A 5003-nucleotide genomic window follows, 5' to 3' on the forward strand; every position below is an offset into this window, starting at 1 on the left:
GATTTTTTTAATGTCTTTAGTTTATACCTTTGATTATGATGTTAATATTCATGTATGACAATTTTATTTATGATTTTACGATTTTGATTTTCATGTATATTATTATCAATTTTGTTTTAATTTAGGAGTCATTTTAATTATAATTTTATGGTTTTATGATTTTATTTATTTTATTTTTTTTAGTTGAAACCCACAGTAGGGGCCTACGCGTTAATATAAAAACCAGTTACACGGTCCTTAGAATGATCCTCCAGCTCACTACGCTCATACGAGCTACAATCAAAAAGAAAAATAAGTCCTACGAGCCGGTAGATCCTTTTTCTACCATTACAATATAGGCAAAATTTAGAGCTGGTCTGCAATTCAACAGCACCCAAAAAACGGAAGCAAAATTTAGAGCTGGTTTTATGATTTTATGATTTAACAATTCTATGATTTTGTTTTAAGTTAGAGATTATTTTACTCTTACTAAAAAAAAGATTATCATTTGTGTTACATGTTTATTCACTTACCAATTTTGTAAGTTATATAGGAAGCAACATATGGTATAACTGACATGTTTTAATTTTGCACATCCAAAATGATGGCAATTTAATGAGTTCATCCTCCCTCCATAAATTGCAATTTTTATTTGACTCACATATGTTGTAGGAATATTGTCATTTTTGTGTTGTTTATCATTGGATGTGTGAAGGTAAAGCAGGAAGCTAAAGTAAATCTCACAAATGGCCTGAAAATATTTATGCATTTTTATAGGTATGTATATATATTTTAAGCATTTTGATATGTATGCATTTGTATATACACTTATACATTACTAGTATAAATGCACATGCACATGGTGCACGTTAATAAAAACTAAAAAATAGTATTTATATAATATCATTGTATTCACCAAGTACATGAGAATAAAATTTAAAATTTAGAGCAAACCAACCAACAACAGGGCTCTCCGTCAAGTGTACTCCAATTGGAAAGAGCTGCAACTGGGTCTTCTAATATATATCTCTTAAAAGCCATTAGCACATAAAATATCTGAATGTCATAAAATGTACACTCGAATAAAATTACAATTCCAAATGCCTACTTCAACCACAAAACTGTAAAAACAAGCATATTCATATATTAATAAGCATAACGTCAAAATACTCTCTTCATGTGCAAGGATTGAAAAAAAAAGAAGAAAATATCTCGCAATAGATGGCGAGGATCAAAATAAACTGAAACCTTGCTACTTCCCAAAACGGGAAAAATTTTAAATTTCAGTTGGTTGCATCCTTCGCTTTCCAAAACATATGCACGATCTTACATATTTATAAGTTATGATTGTTGAGCCAGACAACTTTCACCATTGCTTATGTAGACATGTAAGTAAAAGGAAAACATTTCTGCCTAAGTCGAATATACAAGTAGCCAATTGTGGAGAGAATGTGTGCAAGCTTTGAAAAGGAGCAAATGCCATCCTACCTCCTTCGTGAGATAAGTAACTAATATTTTTGGTTGTCCGGCTATATTTATTTGTGTAATAAGATAAACGTTTGTTGCAACCCAAGTGGTGGTTTCGGGTAGGCGAGAGAGGAAGAAGATGTCACCATTGGGGAAATGATGGTGAGAGGGATGCCATAACTGGTGAAGGCCTTGGCAATGCCAAAATCGCAGTCGAAGGTTTCACCCAATTAAATGTGGGAGTTTGTTGCCTAAGGTTCCGTAGTTTTTGCCGATGGTTGATAGAGATTCGTAGGCTTGAAGAGTACCACTTCCAAATCTAAGGAAGCCTTTATTCTATTGGCTATGTGAGGCTAGATCGAAGCATCGACGACATAGATAACTTAAGAGAGGCATCATTACCCATGGAACAAGCTCGTTCCCAACCATCTCAATGCAATGTAGATGATATGAATAGCCAGCAGTTGTGAAATTAAGAGGCATTCCAAGTTTTTGAAGAGGTTTCTTTGATTTTAATTGTTGAAATCAGGAGCTAAAGAGGTTTATACAGGGAGATGCGAAGAGGTTAATGACTTAATGAATGACTGAGAAATTAAATGACGGTAGACGAATATGCATAGAAGAGAAAACAAGCCAAAAATTGAAAAATGAAGGGGCGAAGTGGCTTTTTAATATTAGTATAGTACAAATTTAGGGGATACAAAGAGCCGACTACAAATGATATTTAATGAAATATATTTCAAATATTTAATATATCAAGAATACATATATATTTTTAAAATTATTAAAATGAAATGAAGGGTCGGGATAGTTTTTAAATAAATAAAATAAACAATCAAAATTTTGATGGTGAAGGAAATTCAAGCCACACTTATAATAGTAGTAAGTATAGAAATAAAAATAAGGATAGCACAATTCTTAAAATCATAAGCCCAAATAATGTTTGGATATTAAAAATCTTATGACACTAAGAAGCTAAGGATAGCACAACCAACATTGCTTCCATCCAACATCTTCCAGTAAACTTGTTTACATATGCCTTAATCAATTAAATAGGATAAATTTAGACATGAATTATAAAGTTGGAGAAAAATCAATAATAAATAAAAGTGACATTGTCATTTACACAGAAATGTCAAAAAAAAAAATCTAAAAGTAACTGGATAATATATAACAATCAAGAGAGTAGCAATGTCAAGCATTGATTGAACAAGCAGACAATAATGCAAGAACTTCCTGAATGAAAAGTATGAAACTACAATAAGTTACAGTAATTAAAGACAAGGTCAATTCTTCCTAATTTATAAAATAACGATGAAGAAAGCTTATGAAGTAAAAGTTAAAAAAAGGCTCATAACAAGTGGAGTTAAGATTTGAACCATAACATAATTAGTTTCTCCCAATATATACGGGTTCTTGTGAAGATGGGGAAAGTTTGGCAAGAGCTTTGTAAAAAATAAAAAAGATAAAATCTTGAAATAGAAAATTTATTGCAACTACTTAGCTTTTCATAACAAAATCAAATATTATCCCAGGAAAAAAAAATCATAACCAGTGAGGTGCATTTGCAATCCACGATAGCCACAATATCTAAGATGGGAAATTCTTAGGAAGGGAAATGAATTTAAAAGAAGAAAATCGGAACTTAGCTTTAAACAAAGTACTGGCTTCTTCTTTTTCGCATCTCCCATAATGCTATGGATTTGCCAATAATCAAAGATATTAATCAAGTGTAAAACTTGCATGATGAAAAAAATTTACCTCTTTTATTAATTCTTTAACTTTAGGGAGGAGATCTAGCGACAGTCTTCTTCGATTTCGACTTCTTTCATCCTAACATCGTAAGCTGAAATAGTTATCAAAAGTCACAATCTTTAAAACAATTTGTATTTAAGTAAAAAAATATTGATGTACTTTGTGTAATATATATTTTAAATGTTAATAAAAAAATAAAAGTAAATTAATCAAATAATATATCATATTGTTAATTATGAATTTCAATCACATTTCTATCTCTATTACTATATCCAAAGATGCTTGATTAATTGACTATTTTTAAAAATAATCATAGAGGTTAAGAGATCATTTCATATATGTTCAAGTATTTCAAAATCATGCAATTAAATTTATTAAAAATAATCTGAAGATGCCCAATCTTGAGTGATTGAATTTGTATTATCATAATAACAATGATAATACAATTAATTTTTGTTTACTTCTATTTCATCAAAAAAATTGAGGAAAAATCTTTCTCATCAAAATAAAAGGAAATGATATAGGAGAAAGCTAATTATAGAGACAATAAAACAATAATCCAAGCACGCATTAATTGAGTATTTTTAATAAGAAGAGATAACCTGTAAAACTTACCTCAGGCTAGACGCTTGGAAGTTCTAAAATGGATGTGTTTCTTCCAACCTTAGGATGATAGAAGTTGGAGAGAAGCAACGGCGATTTGGTAGCCAAGGGCCCAAAGCTCTTCTTCATGCGAAGCAGGTGAACGAAGAGGTCTTGAAATCATGGGGATGTGAAAAATCGTGACTTCCGATCAAATAGGAACAGCATGGAAGAAGTTTCCTCTACTCTCCCAAAATTCTTCTTCACACGAAGCAGGGGAACGAATACGCCTAATAGAGGATGTGAAGAGATGTGAAGATGAGCCCGAGCTCCCGTCGTGACTTCCAATCCGACAGGAGGAGAAGAAGGAGAATAAACTTTTTAGTGATTTCACCCGTCTCCGGGAAGAAGAGGAAGCGAAGAAATAAATTGAGATGAGCGGAATGCAATGAAACGCAAAAACATATGGAGCAAATTAAATTAATAATTTACAATAAATAAATATTGTAGTTTCAAAGAATATGGTTAGCCAAATGCAACGACGATTTGGTAGCCAATGCACACAAAAAAGTGGTTTCCTTCATCTTCCAAAACATGAAGTGCGAAATGCTTAATGCAAACACTTTGGAAGTTCAAGAGAACGAGATAGTAATTAATTAATGAAATTGAAGGCTTTTCAGTTATGCATTTAAAGTCTTCAATTCAATAGATCTGTAGTGGAATCATTTCATCAAATAAAGCGTAGCATTAATAGTCTCTTCCTGCTAATCACTTTTTGAGATATTAAAAGCCAAAGATTAGGGACAACGGCGCGAAGACCACGAGGCTAAGGCGATATTAGGATGGGTTTAGACTTGCACGAAAGATTAATACATACATGAATTAATAATTAAGTGAAACGTTCAAAAGAATTAAAAAATTAAATTAGTCAAAAGGAACCTAAGGGAAACTCAACAGACGGTAAAACGTTTAGATAATTATGTAAAACGTTCAGAAGAATTAATAAATTAAATAAGTGAAACATAACCTAATAAATAAATTAATTAAATCTATAAATAAAATGAATGGTTGAGATTCATCTTTGATAAATTAAATAAAAGGTTAGGATTGCATTTGGGTGGAATCCCAAGCCACTTTTATATAGATAGTATAGATATGTCGTTTTCTTATGTCTTTCTGTATATTTCTCTAATATCTTTTTTTTTTATTTTTTGGTGAAA

General features: G+C 31.2%; 1 long non-coding RNA gene across 2 annotated transcripts; it reads right to left on the reverse strand.

The window, feature by feature from the left end:
* Positions 1-726: 726 nt before the first annotated feature.
* LOC110103698 lies at positions 727-4757 on the reverse strand. Of its 2 annotated transcripts, XR_002303984.2 has the most exons (3): positions 3817-4757; positions 3208-3292; positions 727-1035 (listed from the first exon to the last, which is right to left on the reverse strand). It is a non-coding gene; the product is annotated as an uncharacterized LOC110103698 (long non-coding RNA). The 2 variants fall into 2 exon arrangements; XR_003702000.1 differs by having other exon boundaries at positions 819-3292.
* Between the last annotated feature and the right edge of the window lie 246 nt (positions 4758-5003).

Source organism: Dendrobium catenatum, unplaced genomic scaffold (genome assembly GCF_001605985.2).
Source record: "Dendrobium catenatum unplaced genomic scaffold, ASM160598v2 fragScaff_scaffold_1090, whole genome shotgun sequence".
Taxonomy (NCBI): Eukaryota; Viridiplantae; Streptophyta; class Magnoliopsida; order Asparagales; family Orchidaceae; genus Dendrobium; species Dendrobium catenatum.